The sequence below is a fragment of the Palaemon carinicauda genome, chromosome 34, assembly GCF_036898095.1.
Source record: "Palaemon carinicauda isolate YSFRI2023 chromosome 34, ASM3689809v2, whole genome shotgun sequence".
NCBI classification, from domain to species: domain Eukaryota; kingdom Metazoa; phylum Arthropoda; class Malacostraca; order Decapoda; family Palaemonidae; genus Palaemon; species Palaemon carinicauda.
This window is the reverse complement of record NC_090758.1, coordinates 69,225,670-69,243,632: the sequence shown is the minus strand read 5'-3', so window position 1 is coordinate 69,243,632 and position 17,963 is coordinate 69,225,670. Positions and strand designations below refer to the sequence as shown.

Genomic DNA, 17,963 nt, shown 5'->3' with positions numbered 1-17,963 from the left:
GCCATCATGTCACGGGTAGTGGTAGTTAGAAAAATGGGGTGTAAGGACTTTCAATAGTAGGGAGAGGTTGCAGGTGGGGTTGTCCAAACCTTTACCCCCAAGGGTCCCTGCGGAAAGTTTTTAGTAGTAGAGTAAGCTCAGTAAATACAGAAGATGAAGCGAATATGGCCTTACGGTGAGGGAATGAGAGGGTTAAATGAATATTCCTGGGTAATTACCTTGGCGGAGGTATTCTTGAAAGCAATTGTCTGTGTCTCTATGTTTTCAACAGTTGCTTTTCCCAGTGTGGCCGCGGCCTGCCCGGCCTGTGGTGAGTTGGTGTCTACTTGTAGATCCCCTCTCAGCTGTGTTGTTTCCCTACTCTCTAGTAAGTAGTGCAGGAAGGCCTGATGTGTTGTGAAATCACAGTGAGCACACGGTCTTTGAACGTTATCCATGATTTACCAATTAGCCTTGTATCCTAGTCTGTGCCTTTGTATACAAAAAGCCTGCTCTCTTGGGGTGTATCTGTCAATGGGTAGAGGCTCTAGCTCCGTGGCCCATTTTACCATGTGGTAGAGGGAGAGCCATTCCCTATCGACTTGTGTAGTTCCTAGATTAAGTTGTCTTTGAGATGTGACTTTACTTTGTTTTTAATTAGTTGTAGTGCAGGCTGTATGTGCAACTGTACACTTTGAATGTGTCTTGGTGCTTTTGGCTAGTTCATCAGCATTTTCATTGCCTGGTATCCTGATGTGACTGGGGATCCAGTTTAGAGTTACTTGTTTATCTCTTTCATTATGCTGATATAAAGTTGCTGTGAAGTTGCTGGAGAAAACTACAGCTCCCGCTATTTGGATTCCAGGGTCTACTGTACTGTCAGTATAGTAGATCTGTGCCCCAGTTGTTTCTGCTAAGCGGATTGCGTCCTGAGCTGCATTTCTAAGTTCCTCCATTGTGCAATCTTCCTTTGCCCTTGGAAGCTTAGTATATCTGTAGGTTGCTACTTGTTTCTTCCAAGGTGGAATGTACTGTGCACATTGCACCCTACGCTGAGTTAGGTCTTAGCTGCAGGATATCCTCAGTTATGCTCAGGCTCTTTTTGATATTGCTATGGTCTTTGCTATAAGATCTTGGGGTTTGAACCTCAGGGTGCTTTGATAATTCCTCTCTCACCCTCTTTTTTTGGATATAAAGTCTCTGCCTGAGAGGAACATCTTTGCAATTGTGGAAGCATTTCTTTGTGCAATCCTGTCTTCAAAACCTTACAAAAGGTATCGTTCATACGCTGCTGCATGATGATGCAACTATACAGGTATATGTTAATTACCCGCTTTGCTATAATTAAAAAAAGAAAGAAGTATATCTCACTCAAAAAAGACAACAAATTAACAAAAAAATAATTATAGAAGCCTTAGAATAAAAAAAATTAGGAAAGAAATAAAATTAAAGAGAGAAATAAGGTCTTCAATCTGCCAGAACTGCAATCCTTAAGTGACAAAGTTATTCATGAAGAACAGAACAAACTTTTTCAGTAAGAGGAACGACACTCTTCAAGTACTCTACACACTTAGTGTAAATAGGTGGTAGGCATAACACAAAATTTCTTTTGGTTATGAACAAATCTATTATAGTTACTGCAAATGACCAACAGTCAGCAATATTAGGAAATCATTATGGAAGCTATGAAGACGTTTTTGTCATTTTACATACATAAGTGTCAGTTCAATCTTCATGGTCAGTAGGAAGATAGCATATCAAAGTATCCCAACTTTACTCTACTATACATCCAGTTGTTTTATAAAAAGCTCTGAAAGTTGTGTATGAGTAAAATTTCCTTTCAAATACTGTATGATGAATGGAAAAGCATCACTTTTAAGGTCTGTAGGCGTATTTTTGTTGATAATTCTAGAGTGAAAATATAGATTTCTTTCCACATACATTGATGCTATGACTACCACATACAAATATAACAGAAATTAAGTGCAGTAAAAAGTGGAAAAAAAGGTCGATTGGAAGTCTAGAGACAGCTTATTATCAGAACTAAATATTAACCGTTAATGGAATGTCTGGACGACTCATTGTTAGTTCATATACCAGAGTTTCAGAGATTCTATGATAATACTTACGACTGTGTTAAACCAGGAAAAGGAGAACATGCCAGATGAATGTGGCTATAATATACAGCCTATATGAAATGTTTGCATATTCTTTATAATTTTCCCGCTCCTGAAAGATTGTGACTTTTAAACCTCAATCTCCCTGCATTACACAATGTTACCATATTTTGCAGCTACATTTCATGATTTTTATTGAGGAGGAGATTTCTTCATCTTGCATAAATGGCTATTATATCTAGAAATCGTTCTGTGTTGCCATTTTGATTTACAAAATGTTTACATACTGTTCAATGTAGCTAAAGACTCTTCCAAGAAGGAGAATAAAGTGTCTTAACAAAGGCTACAACACTGAGCAAAGTTATTTTTCTAACATTTAAGTATATAAACTGCTATATGATATAAACTGCTATATAAGATGATATCCTAGTGTTTCAAGCAAGTGTGATGTCATAATGTCTTAAAGCAAGTGTTGATGCCGACTATCTTATTGTCTTAATGCATTCCCTCTTGTTGTTCACATAGAAATAATTGTCGTTAATTATGACCCTGATGTCTCTGTTCTTTGCAACCACATTTTGTCATCATAGTACGTAAACCAAAGAATGGACCCGTAAATATACTCCATTTGTAGTCTGCACATAGCACAAACTGCAGGTCTTTTGAATTCCCATTCCTGTGTGCCTTAATTGGATGTAATACATTACCACTCTCATTCAATGCGGGCAAAGTGATTTTTATGAAAAGGTAAAGTGATTTTCAGCAGTGTGAAAAGGTCTTCTGCTAAAATGATGCAACAAAGGAATGAATCATAGCATTTGTTGAGGATTCTCTAGTTATATGAGAGGATCTTAACTTATTTTGTTACCTTCAAATAGTATGGAAAATCCACTTTAATATCCTGCCTCAAACATCAGCTGCTGCAGGGTTCCATTGGCTACATTTTCCATAAACAGTAAAAGGATGGTGGGGTTATAATTGTCTACAACTGGTGGACGGCTCCAAAGTGCCATGAAATTACAAAATACTGGTGTGGAGGATTAATTTTTGTTTTGTTTTTATTTTTTCCATTTGTCAAATCCAGAGAAAGAGAGAGAGAGAGAGAGAGAGAGAGAGAGAGAGAGAGAGAGAGAGAGAGAGAGAGAGAGAGTTGTGTTAGCGAGCGAAAGTAGTTAGTGTATCGATCGTTTGTGGTGAGAAAGACTATTGGAACAAATGAGATTGTTTGTTTATGTTTTTAGTTAGGTTACGACAGTGGTGAATGTCTAGGGTTTTTATTTTTTATTTACTGCTGTAACCGTCAGTTGTGTGAACGCTGGATTTATTATTTTTGTATTACCAGCGAGGAAGTGATTATTTATATTCTGAGCCGTGATTCCTCCTTTGGAGAGAGTTCACTTGAATGTGAAATTGACTGTTGATGACCAGGCTTGTTTAAGGAACTTGTTAGAATGCTCTAGTGGATTGACCAACTGTTGACGACCTGGCCTGTTTATTACAATTAAGATTTCGGATGATGATGATGATATCAACAATGATGACACCCATGACCCCGATGAGTTAAGCCTGTTAAGGATATTTAAGACAGTCTTCTGGTTATATATAGTGGTGTTGTGCCATAAAAGACAGTTGGCTTGTGTGTGCAGACAGTGTTGGTGTCTATAAAATATATATGAACACATATATTTATTTGGGTGTTGGTGTGTGGTTGATTTAAGTTTTGTTAGGGGTTTTGTTGATTATTTGAATGGTGGTTATTGTATATTTACTGTGAAGTTTATAATTAGTTTTAAGTGATTATTTTGGTTATGGATGGTTTGTGATAACTATTCTAATTTTAATAAATATAGTTTTAAGGTTATGGTTGGTTTTTATGTCCTTTTTGTTCAAGAGTCCAGTTTATGATAAAGTAAGGGGAAACTTTGTGTTGTGGGACAATTGTCAGTAGGTGTGATTCAGGGTGTGGGGCTTGTTCTTGCAACATCCCGCCACACTGGTAGGCTATGGCAACACAACCTTCACAAGTTGATCCAGAGTAACAACAAAATGGCTTGTCATATATCAAGGTGTACCTGAAATAAGCAGGTGTGTAAGAGCTTAGAAAAACCATGTAGTGTTTTGTGATATATCCTGAGAGGATTCTGATCAGTCAATGTTTTAGTATGAGAAATTCTATGAACTGATGTTTTATGTATATAACAAAATTGTCTATAAATGCATCAATGTCATTTATAGATAACATATAACCAAAAATAAGGATGCATTATTCTTCAAATTTGTAAAAAAAAAAAAGGAAACTTCATATTATTTTAGTTATTTTGCTTTATTTATTCTTAGCCTTCTGAAGGTCTCCTAATGCAGTCACATGAAGTTTCACTCTTAATCTCAGAAGAGATTTATTAAAACCTTCTTTATATTAAATTGATTCAAAACTCTGTCTTCATTCAAAGTCTACAATGATTTTCCACCTAACCAACAAATCAAGATTTATATTTTCTTCTTCGTTTTCACCAAAGATGAAGAAATAACAAGAAATTAACTGTCCTTATCTGGCTTGAAGACTTCTTATCTTGATGCTAGTCCTCCTCACTCCCACCCCCCTATCACTCACCCTTATCAACGATCCCTCAGCCCATGTGGCAATATACTCGGGGTTAAAGAAAGATAACAGATAGCGTTTTGAGCAAAGCTCACTCGTCTCTTCAATATGATACAAAATTAATAATCAGAAGACAGGTAATATTAGATTATCTTTTTCGCTAATGTTTTAGTTGAAGCCTACTGTTTAGGGCCATGAGTAGATTGAAAATTAGAGGTACAAGTTGCATTCATTACTAAACGGAGTGATAAGGGCGTCTGATTGCCTTATCAGGCGGGAGAGATAAAGTCCGTGGTAGAGAGGATATTGCGTTTAGTATCATTAGGTTGTTTGTTTTAAGTTGTTTGGACTCACTTTTCATTTCAGAAGCTGATGCGACATTTAAGATAAAACCGATGGATCAGAGGTAGATAAACGTCAGAATAAACATATTTATTGGACGGAGAAAAAAGATCAACAGGAATAAAAAAAACATTAAGTGAAGTGCATAGGAGCTTGAAGATAACACTTGGGCATCAAAGGTCGATTGAGAGGTGAGTTCAATGTTTAAAATTCCTATTCATTAGATATAACATAATTTGAAAAAAACTGTTGAATCTACGTGAATTTTCTTTATTAATGAATTTCATTCAATCCTGCCAAAAAATGCCTCAAAGTATGATATATATATATATATATATATATATATATATATATATATATATATATATATATATATCATATATATATATATATATATATATATATATATATATATATGTGTGTGTGTGTGTGTGTGTGTATTCAATTCACTAATGGTCATGTGAAAACGCTTAGCTGGTATTTCTTTTTGTATGAATTGTTAGTTATTGTAAATTTTATTAGGCTGGTATTTCTTTGTGTTCAAATTGTTTGCTATTTATTGTCAAAGATTTGTTCCTACTCAAATACATACTTCAATAGGAGTATGACTCCAGCAATCCCGAATGTCCATTCAGAGTTGTTGGCATGTGGAAGTAAGGCTCTGCTCACTAGCCACTTAGAGCAACCCTTACTTTGACTCAGTCATCTGGAAGTCGGCTGTCCATGTTGTAAACGCAATGTTGCCAGAATTGCTGTACACAATTAGTAAGTAGAAGATGAGCCAATGTAGGTATTGTATCTTTATTATTATTATTATTATTATTATTATTATTATTATTATTATTATTATTATTATTATTATTATTATCAATATAAAACACTAATACCATTCTTGGAAAAGCAAAAACCTCCCACAGATAAAGAAGAAAAGTAAAATTGAGGGTTCCTTCAAGTAAGATAACTCTAACCCAAAAGGTTTTAGCACCAGAGTACAGAGGCTATGGCCAAGGCCGTCTCTTTAGGGGAAAGAAAGGTTCCACCTGGTACGAGTAGTGCTTTCACACAGCTACTATAAGCTGTGAGTAAAGGGGTCTCGCTCGATTTCTTCACAGTTTTCTGCTGTTATTCAAGAATCCCTTTTATGTGTTGTGAGCCAGACTGCAAAGGAAATTAACGAACTGAACCGAAAGTGAGTGTTTTCATTTCCAAATGCTGATGAAGAAAAAGCCTAGTTATTGCCAACATCAAGAGAGCCTATGTTCCTAACGTATAATAGTAGGGGAAATACTATATTTATTGTTGTAATAATTATAATTGCATTTTATTGTTCACATCGTATTGGTTACGGAATATCTGCCTTTTATATAATGATGAAAAGATGACTAAACTATTTAAAAAACTAGTTTGTTATCCACACTTTTTTCCCTTGCTACTTAATAGTTCATTCTCTCTCTGAGTTTTTCTCTTTTAATTCTTGCTTCTTCATTCTTCGGTTGCTTCTCTCTCTCTCTCTCTCTCTCTCTCTCTCTCTCTCTCTCTCTCTCTCTCTCTCTCTCTCTCTCATTTTCATGAAAATACGTTTGGCACTTTATTATTGCATTTAAACACATTTCAGGTGTGCCAGTGACACTTCAGATCCAATTATATTGAATCAGACATCCTTCTTCGATAGAACATTTCGTAAGAAAGTCATAGCTAAGAGAATTCTAAACAATAACAGTGGAAAAATAAAGATAAATCGTCAAAAATTTCAAGTAAAGAATATTGAGAGCAACATCAATTGAATTGCCGGAATTGTTTATCTTTTATTTATTCTTCAAAATTAAATTGCAAGAATACTTCTGTGTTTTTTCGGTACGCAAGTGTAGTTTGGAATTAGTGGGTCCTATAATTGGACTACTTCCATGAGTAACCTTTAGTTTAATTTTAATACTTTTTTCTCTGTCTAATTTTCCTTAGACCGATTATTCAAAGCCGTCTCTGTTTGGTGTGCATGATCTCCTGATTTTTCTATGAGGATTATCAGTGGTAGACTGTAAAGAGAAACAAAGTGTGTATGCATAGTGAGTACGTGCGTGAGAGAAAGAAAGATTATGGAGGTCATGACCAAACTCATTCCTTATCCGTTTACATATCAATTGACCTACGCATTCTGACTTCCTCCTCCACTGACCAGACCTGTATTCGAGACGGCCTTGCTATGACACAGCCAGGGATTAAATTTAAGCATAAGACTATTACCTTAGATACTGCTGCTTTTTAACTTAGATAACCTTAAAAATTTCCAAAATTCTGTATATATGAAGCTAGTTAACCGAAATTAACGTAAACAAATATCTTTAGATTTAAAAAAATATTACTTCAAAACAATGCAAAATTACTCAAATTAATTTAATTACCTTAAAGGTTTAAATCCCTGGCCCTACCCAAGTATGGAAAATTATAGTTTTATTACCAAATGTACTTCTCCTCGAAGAGCTGATTATCATAGCAAAGTAGTCTGCTCTCCCCTTTTCAAGTGGAAAGTAGGAACTGAACATTACATAGCAATGGTTAACCCCTTAACAGAAACTTTTTATTTTCGATTATATTGATGTTATCAGGTGTATAAGGAAAGAGAGGAATATGTGGAAAATAGGTCAGACAAATCAATGTATGTATCGGAAAAGAAAATAATTACCCAAAACTAGACAGGGATCTAATGTACTACTATCTACCCAGTCAAAGTACCCAATAACTCTCTATCATTAAAATCTTAACAAGCGTCTAGTGCCCTTGCCAACGTAATATCTGCAATATTGTAGTTGTCAGAGAAACCTTCTTAGTTGTGTTACTTCCAAAGACCACATTTTAGTTATTGTATCTTAACCCTTACTCCTTGGATTATCTTTAAGTATGATGATGATGATGATAATGATGATGATGATGCATATTATTCTTCTTCTTCTTCTTCTTCTTCTTCTTCTTCTTCTTATTATTATTATTATTATTATTATTATTATTATTATTATTATTATTATTTGAACTTCAACTGTGTTTGGAAAAGGAGAATCACGGGAGCCACAGGATTCAACAGGGAAAATAGCCTAGTGAAGAAAGGAAAAAAGGAAACGATACATATAATATACATAAGTAATGAGATGGATCTTTTCTAACAAACAGAGGATAAAGAAGGCAGCGTTGCATGGAACACTTTCAATTCATATACCTGAAGCAGATGAAAAGTTCGATGTGCCCATGAATCAATTCAGTGTGTTTGAAGCCAAAGCTATCCTAAGAAAACCTAAAACAGACGTAAAGCACCTGGGTACGATGGAATAACTGCTGAGATGATACTGGTAGAAGATGAAGTGACTTCCAGACAACTTACAAGACTATTTTGTAGAATGTGGCATCTAGAGGTGTTAGAAGTGTTGGTGAAAATGGCAAAAACAGGAGACTTGACTGATTGCAAGAAATACAGAGACATAACACTTACGTCGGTTGTTATGGAAATATAGAGTACGCTTAAGTGACGAAATTTTCATTTTTAGACATGAACAGCAACACGTTGAATATCAAATGAGTTACCACTTGATAGCAGTTTACTCCAAGGAAGTATGTTGTCACCTACGCTCTTTATCCTCCTCGTGGATTTTTTAATGCATAGAACAGTCGGATATGGTGAAGAAGGATTGGACTGCATCGTGGATAGGAGTTTAGCAGACCTAAACTATGGCGATGACGCTATCCTTGTTAGCAAAACAGCACAGGATTTGGAATGCTTGCATACCAGAATGCATGGAATATAACACGAGGTTCGGCTGAGGATAAATAGAATAAAGACAGAGATGATGAGAACGGAGTATGCAATGGAAGATGAAATATCATTGGAAGGAAAAAGGATTGATGAGGTAGAATAATCTAAATATTTAGGAAATATGATCTCAAATAGAGGGTCTTTAGAATTAGAATTTAGTGAAACATTAAAAAAAAAAGATCAGACAGTGGCTAGGTTAATATAAATTTGGAAATCAAATCACCTAGAATTACATTTAAAAATCAGACTATATATCAATTCACTGAGATCTGTATCACTCTATAGACATGAGTGATGGTATGAGAATGAAGCGATTTCTAATAGATTTAGTTGATTTGAGAATAAAGCCTTCAAAAGGATATTCTAAATTGAATATCAGGTCAGAATTCAAAATTAAACTGTAAGATAGATTACTGCGTGGAATATGTGGATGAGATCATGATGAGTGGTAGATGGAGATGGTTTGGGCATGCTCTTGCTGTAGTACTCCCCAAGAGAGATTAGTTCACCAAATGTTCAGCTGGGCTCCACAAGGCACTAAAAGAGTAGACCAAGGCCTTCATGGATGAGGACTATGAAGCGTAAAGTAGGAGATGATGAATAAAGTTATTGACTAAAAAGCTCAGGATAGACATGACTAACAAAATCTAACAGAGGCCCCTTGCGTTAATAAGCGTTTTAGGAGATGGTGAAGTAATGAAGAAACATACAAGATATCTCAATATCATGAGAAACGTTAAAATCGCTCAGTCATATATAAATTCTAATATGAGACTTTTGGTTCAGCATAAATGAACTTACAAAATGTTTGGAGTCCTGAAGCTCTGGTGATGCAACTGCTGTATTACGAAGATCATTCCATAATCTGGTCAAAAATGTGAGAAAATGCTGTGCAGATTTTGATTTTTGCTGAATAAGGCATGGATGTTACAGTGTTGTGTAGTCTCTGTTAATAAGACATTGTTAATGCAAAGATTTCAGTTTTGAGGAACTACTTTCTTCAACCTCTACTTATAATCCTACTTGGAAGTGTTTTTTTAGTGATCAACTTCTTACTCCATAATTTCCCCAGAACTCGAATTTAACCTTAATCTTTATTAAGGAATTCAGCAGTTAGGAGTCTGTTGAAGAGCTGGAATTGATGAAAAAATAAGATATTTTTTTTTTTAATTTAAGTGAGGTTATAGAGCCCTGATATCTTTCCTCAAATTGTTTTTATATTCTACAAGTGTTGAGATTTATTCCATTTCTTTTATTAATAAAGTTGCTGTCTTTAGCAAAGCAAGAATATCCTCGGATTTTTTCAATGTACCATAGTTGGAAATGGCAAGTGTGCAAAGGGGGAACAACACCTCTTAACTATAAGAATAAAGTGACCTTTGTCTTTGGCCATAGTTTGAACACCTGCAATTGGGCTACTATCTCTCTCTCTCTCTCTCTCTCTCTCTCTCTCTCTCTCTCTCTCTCTCTCTCTCTCTCTCTCTCTCTCTCTCTCTCTCTCTAAACTGTTTGATATTTTTTTACTTTTTTGTGAAAAGTGTTGTTATTTTTGGTGAATGCTGAGGCTCGGATAGCAATAACTTTTCAGCTCTCTCAACAGTGGTTGGGGGACTATAAGGCTTTCCTCTCCCTTAGGGAAATGACCAGTGTCGCTTGCCTACAACCAGCCACAGACATCTCTCCTCTTGAAGTGAATGTCCTTCGTGTCCAACGTATTCGGCGTATACCCGTACCTGTATGTCCTTCTATCACCAATGATGATATTTTACCCAAAAGGACCTGATGACCAAAGTCAATATCCTTATGGACGGCCACTTCACCACCTTCCAGACCACCATCAACGCCTTTATTCCTAATGAGGTGGACACCTACTCAACATACACCGAAGTTAACGTGAATGCAGAAGGTCAAAGAGCCCCACCAAGGGAAGTGCTAGAGTGGCAACAAAGATTCCCACCACCAACAAATACCCTAGCTTGCTTATGCCCCGACGTACGACCTATCCAGTCACTTCCTAATGTCCATCGGCTGCAGTTATGCTACTACTACTCCAAATTCGGTGCTACTACGATGAAATTTGCGAATGGTTGTCAGTGGTCAAAAAACATGTAAGTAGGCCTACCCTGTCAATAATCTTTTCTTTTTACTTGACGCAGGCACGGGAGTGTGAATTTTTGTAGAAAGGGGTGCATGCCGTTTTCTTATGCCAATGCAGATTCTTACTCCTCAATGCCTCCCCAACCTGACCCCTTCGACCTCATTCTCCACACCCCTACAGTTCCCAGTTCCTTCGAAATACAGTATTTATCACCATATGAAGATGACATGTCCCTCAGTGTTAGCCATTTTTAGAAGTCTGGCATCGGATCATTTGACGTCGGTGTAGGGATTACAGGCGCTTTGGTATGCAGACAGAAAAGGAGCGCTACCCCCTCCCAAATAGTGGATAGAGACCTCCTACTTGCACAGAGTGAAGCTTTTCTCCATGTACGACCTACTGAAGTGGTATTATCAGGTACTATTCAACCCAGAAGACACCCCTAAGACTACCATCCTCATTGGATTTGGTATAGACACCTTCAACGTCTTTTGGAAAGCATGTTAGGGGACCTCACCTTCTGTGTATGTTTCCTGGATGACATAATTATGTTTACCTCCGTCATATATGCATCATACTTGACTGCCTACAACAGAATGGTCTTGTAGTACAGTAGGACAATGTACCTTTGGCGCTAATGAAGTATCGCTCTCAAGGTACCGTTTCACTTCTGGAGTCTATCCCCCTACTGAGAAAGTAGCAACAGTTCAGAACTTCCCCATGCCCTCCACCATCATGGCATTTATAAAATTATTTTGCATGATCAGCTATTATCAACATTTCCTGCCGGACATCACCATCCTTCTTGCTCCCCTCTAGGCCTCAGTCAAGTGCATGCCAATAGACCTGATGTGGGGTGTCTTCAAAAATTGGCCTTTTGTAATGCATAAAATGCCGTAACAACCTCTGTCGCTATCAACTTTATGTGCCACGTGCAAATCTCCTACTTTCAAACGATGCTAGCGACGTCACCATTGGGGAGTTATCAAACACTTGGTCCACCGCTCGCCGAGCCGATTGGCCTTCTTCAGTAGGAAACTGTCCAAAGCGGAATCCAGCTACTCTACCTGCGTCCAAGAATTGTTTGCGGTGCACTATGCTATCCGTTACTTTTGCCATTTCTAGGGAGGTACACCCGTCCTCGTTCTCCTAAGCCAGAGGTCTCCGGTGTTTGCCTTCATTCGACAGTCTGACGTCTGGTCCACCTGTCAACGTCTACATCTCTCTGCCATGGCTGAACACAATTGTACTTTTCAGCAAATCCCTGGGAAAATGAATTTTATGCCTATGCCCTGTCAAGAAACACATATGCTGCCATTCACCTAGGATTTGATTTTAATGCTGTGGCAGAAGGCCTACGAAAAAATCCAGAGAACCTCGTATGTAGGATATCTTGCTTATTCCTATGCTGTGAGGTCATCCCTCTTGATGACTCCAATGTCTCCCTCCTCTGTGATGTCAGTACTGGTAGACTTAGACCCTGGATACCTTCTCCAATACTCTGACACTTTTTGATTTCATTCATGACCTTTCACATCCCTCGCGCCATTCCACTACACAGCTGCTGAAGACAGAGTTCATTTGGTATGGAATTATTAAGCATGGTCAGGATTGGGTCCATGATTGTCCTTCATGCCAAACCCCATAAGTACATTGACACAAGGATATAGGAGTGAGCACCTTTCCTTAACCTCAGCGGTGCTTTGTCCACATTCCCGTTGATGTTTTAGGTCCCCTACCCAAATCACAAGAACCTCGTTACCTGTTTACTGTCATCAACTGCTCCACTGGTTGTCCTGAAGTCTTTCCTATGGAAACTGTAATGTCCGGCTACTGTACATCCGCCTTATTCACAGGATGGATAGCAAGACTGGGTATCCCAAAGCCTATTACTTCTATCAGGGGTACAACCCTCAACTCTCAATTGTGTATAACATTAGTGAATTTCCTGGGTGTCACCTTTCATCAAACAACCGCATGTAACCCTGCAGCCAAAAGTATGGTTAAACAATTTCACTGTACCCTCAAAGCAGCTTTGATGTTCCAATTCAAGGACTGGTTTACAGAGCATCCATAGGTCCTCTTGGAACTATGGACTACTCCTAAAGACGACCTGGATGTCTCAGCAGCTGAAAAAGGGTATGGTAACCCATTGGTCGTCCCTGACGATTTTTTCCCGTCTTCAACCTCCTTCCACAATCTCCAGTGCCTACATCACATTGTGGGATAATATACTTTACGCTGCCCGATTTACAAGCCACCAGCTAAGCAACACATACCGACAGATCTGCAGTTACCAACGCAAATTTCCCTGTGCAACAAACCCAGCAAGCCACTGTTAACGCCCCCTTACACAACCCTTTCTTCGTGACTCGCCGTAAAAAGAAAGAATTCCTCCTGAACATGCGTGGCAAAGAAGACTGGGTCTTCATTGATTGACTAAAACCTGCATATCTCCTGCCAGATGACTGCCTACAGTACGCCTGTCAAGAGCATGGCACCCTATCTCACACGTATGTCTTTTTTTTTTTTAGAGGGAGCCATGTACTGCACACGTATCACACTCATACACTCAAGCTCTATTTATTTTTTTTTTCTTTTGCATGTTGTCATTATTGCTCTACCCTCGCATTCATAATTTGTTTCAGCCTGTATGAACTTGCATCAATATGTATGAATTTTTTTGACCTTCACTGAAACTGTCGTTCTAAAAGCTCGCTGTCTGCTCAAATGAATTTATTTGCAATTTTCCAGTCTCCCATTTACCACCTAACTGGTGCATCCGCACACCATTTGCATTTGACATATATTAAGACGAATACACATGTCGAATACCATATTCTCGCAACCTCTGGTCAAACTCCTATAGAACAAACTTAGGTACACTATCTTCACCCTCACATACGTAACTTCACTGTACAAAGCATTCCTGATGCAATATTGCTCTTTTTATTATTACTAGGTACTGCTTATGTTAATGTACTCATATTATCTACCATAAAATTTCTTCCCGCATCAATGTGTTCTCGTAATTACAGAAAATGAAACACAATCAAATATAAACATCTCATAGGGCTCTCTTCCATATCATATGAAGAAGGGTTGCCTGCATATTATCATTGATATATCCTTTTCTAACTTTCTTGACAGGTATTTTCTACATCCCTATAAATTTGACTTAACCCAGGCGTAAACAATTCCTCTCTAGCATACACTCCCACAATTATTCTTTACTCTTTTCCCATATTTGTGTTGCACTGATATATACAATTAGCTGCATCCTTAAGAAATCCAGGGACTTATAATTCAACCCCTTTCCTTAAATAGAAAATTAACAACATCGTTACAAATAATAGATATTTTAATAAGCTAACTATACACTTCCAAATGATTAGGCCATTCAAAATGTATATATCAAAACACATCTAAATATTCATCGTGCATTTTTTACACATCTTCTTTAATCATTACGTTTTCTTTATTCTTCATATCATTCATATCAACGGATTTTGCCATAAAAATTGTATTATTACCATTACTGTACAGCCATTCTTTTTTAAATAGAATATTACAACATGCAATCTCAATATATGAATTCCGATAAAAAAAAAAGCTTAGAATTTCATTCTCACCTATCATAATAATATCATATTCCACTTCATTACTCTAAATTTTCACCTTCAACTGTGCCTCTCCCCTAAACTAGTAAAGTTCCCTGACTTATTCCACGAATTGTTACGCTTATACGTTGTTATTTTATTTCTTAATTTTAACTCGCATATTCTGCAAAAACCATTGCATTCACTAAAGACCCTTGAGCACTCGTATCAATCATATTGCAATACTTAATCTCACATATTTTCACATATTTCATCATTCTTCACTTAACAGCATGCATAATGATATTTACTCTCTTTGCAAATTCGTCACATACTTTGTAAGTTTTTTCATTTTCATATTCACTCCCTTCCATACTCTTGTACCTGAGATTAAAGCCACTCACATAATTTTCACTAATCAAATGCCGTTATCCATCATTGCATCTTCTTGAAAGATATTCTCTATCAGAACTTTATTAACGAGAACTTTATTAAACAAAGGACAAGCCTATATGCAAGTACTTGTGTGCAATAACCTCAAAAAATTCTAACCAGTTAAGGCATTAAAAGGCAAGCTTTGATCAGGTTCTATTATCAGTGCAGTGGGAGAGCTAGATATAAAAAAAATACCTTAACACTGTACGATATTGTGTGAAACGGGTGTGTTACATGGCTCCTTGCCTAAAATTACATATTTGTGAAATAGGCCACCCTGATCTTGAGAGATGCACTACCGACAGTTCATCTTTCAGTAGATACTTAGGTTGATTACCAAAGCCTTCATTATGCCAAATATCAAAAGAATAGTGCAAATGTAAAGGTACGTTAATAGGTGCTTGTTATGGTCCATGCGCAGGAAAACGAGCGATGTCTTGTGCAAATCTGTCGGTATATGTTGCTCCACTCCAGGCTGGAAATCTAGCTGAATGGAGAGAATTCTCCCACAACATGACGTAGGCACTAGATATTTTTGAGGAGGTTGCTGTCACAAACAAATGCTTGCAGGGAAAACCAATGGGTCACCATGCACCATTTCAGCTACCAAGACATCCAGAACATCTTTAAAAGTTGTCCCTAGTCAGAAGTGGACCCAAGGAAGATGAGTAAAAATGCTAAAATTATTGCATGGGGACAACAAAGCTGCTCTGAGAGTGCGATGGAAACGTTCAACAATTCAGTTGAATACAGGGTTGTAGGAAAATTTCTTATTTAGAATGATGACCAGATGATTCACAATTGAGAGGTTAAAGTGGTAACCTTGTTAGAAGTAATATGTTCATTGATATTTAACCTCGAAATCCACAGTGAGAGTAAGGTGGATGTACATGAGGCTGGCATTGATGTTTGCATGGGGACTGTTTCAGGCTTATGAGTTTAGCTCTCAATGACTGTAAACAGGTAATAATATAGTTGTGATGCGAGAAGGGGACCTACTACGCCAAAGTGAAAATGACATAATGTTGAGGGAATAAGACGACCCCAGTATCAGTGACTCGGTATAATTTTGAAGTTTGTCATGAAGTTTGGCTTTAGGTAACATCCTTATTAATGCCATGCTAAATAAATTTTGTCGTTAGTATCTGTGCAGTAGATAGGCATAATAAATGTCAAAGGGCATAAATGACGTCAAACACCTTGATGGTGCACGAGGGAAGGTATCTATGTTTGTTGTCTACCAGTATTGACATCACAGAGGAGGGGGTGTTGTGGTCGTGAAGGCAATGTCAACCCAATGAAGGGATGTGCAGGATGTCCTAAACGCCTGATACGCTGGATCTTTTCTTAGGCTTTATACCAAGGCATTGTAATCCAGTCCCAAATGAATGGCAGCCGATGTATTTCTCGACAGGGTATCAGCAACAGAATTCAATTTCAAAGGGATGCGCTTCAGTAAATAATTTAGATCTTAACGGGAGAGAGGTGTCGATGTTGATGAGCTGACCAGTCGTTGGAGTTTTGAGTGAAGATATAAAAAAGAGAAATGTAGTCAGTGTGAAGGACAAAGGGTGTACCTTCTAAGAAGTGGCAGAAGTGATGTACTTCCATCTATGCTTGGTCAAATGTAGAGTATCCAGATTCTACCTTAGACAGTTTCTTACTACCAAAGGCCAATGGGTAGGGTGAACTGTTCACCACCTGCTTGCTTAATGCCATAATAGGAATGTCGCAGTCATTGATGGAAATGATTAGAGGGGCATATAGCAAAGGAAAACTGTGAGCAGCCGTGTTTGATAGGGCACTCTTTGCGTTGCAGAAGGCTGCATTTTAAACGGAACCTCACTTCAGGTCTTTTGACTTCTCTTTAAGGGAAGCGTAGAGGGGGCTAAGAATAGCAACGAAGGTGGCCAGGAACTAGTGTTAATAGTTGATCATGTGCAAAATTCTTGCAGTTCTCTGACGGTCGAGAGCAAAGGGAAGTTTTGAATAGCTGGTATATTCTGGGGGTTGGGGGTAGGGGTTTAGGCTGGACTTTTTCAGGAGTGATGCAGTACCCCTAGAACAATACTTTGTTGGAGCCAAAGGTACACTTGTCTTACCTGACTACCCGGCCATACTATTGTAGGCGATCCAGCATGACTCGCAAGTGACGGAGGTGTTCCTCTTTGGAGGAATAAAACTGAAGTATGTCATCCATATAACACACTCTGAAGGGCTAAGTCCCATGAGATGCCATTCATTAGGCGCTGAAAAGTAGCCCCAGCATTACGAAAGCTAAGAAAGGAAAATAGAAGCTGCATATAACGGATGGGATAGTAATGGAGGTCTAGAGGATGATTAAGGGGTTCAAAGGTATCTGATAACACCCCTTCAGGAGGTCAACATGGAGAAAAACTTTTTTTCCTTGCATGTAATAGATAACGGCGATAACGTTTTTTAGGGGGTAGTTAATCCATTCTATCTGCATGTTCATATACCTGTAATCCCTACACAGATTCAGGAAGGCATCTTTCTGCAGGATGATATGCAAGGTTGATAACCATGAGCTTCATTTCCTTTTGGCAAAAGCCCAAAACAATTCGACGAAACACGGTTGAATCTGGTGAACAGTTATGGCCCCAATGTCTTGATATGTTGATAAATACTGTGTTTGGTGGGGAATGTGGACGTTTGATGAAGTTCAGGAGGGAAGACTTCTGGATATGATTTGATGAGGGGTTCATAGGCATTCTTTGGTGTGCTGAGGTGGAGAGTAATTTTGGAGGTGGTATGTTGAAGATGTGTCGACGAATAAGTGTCTGTGTTCACTAAACATCGGTGAGCATCCTCAATCAGGTGGAAATGGCTAGGAGATCCACAGCGAAGATTGGCAATGTGACGTCAGCATTGAGAAACTTTAAATTATATTTGGCACTCCCAAACTAGAATATAATGGTCTCTTAACCCTTGGTAGAGATTGCAGATACATTGGCAGTTAAATTTTGACTTTCGC

The 17,963-nt window shown here is 37.8% G+C and overlaps 1 protein-coding gene across 3 annotated transcripts in view; it reads left to right on the top strand.

Moving 5' to 3' along the window:
• Positions 1-17,963, top strand: part of LOC137626442 (uncharacterized) — a 911,866-nt gene that overhangs the window by 359,288 nt on the left and 534,615 nt on the right. For all 3 annotated transcript variants that reach the window (XM_068357436.1, XM_068357433.1, XM_068357434.1), the window contains exon 2: positions 5,062-5,228. The gene's annotated coding sequence lies outside the window, so the exon portion shown is untranslated. The remainder of the gene's footprint in view (positions 1-5,061; positions 5,229-17,963) is intronic.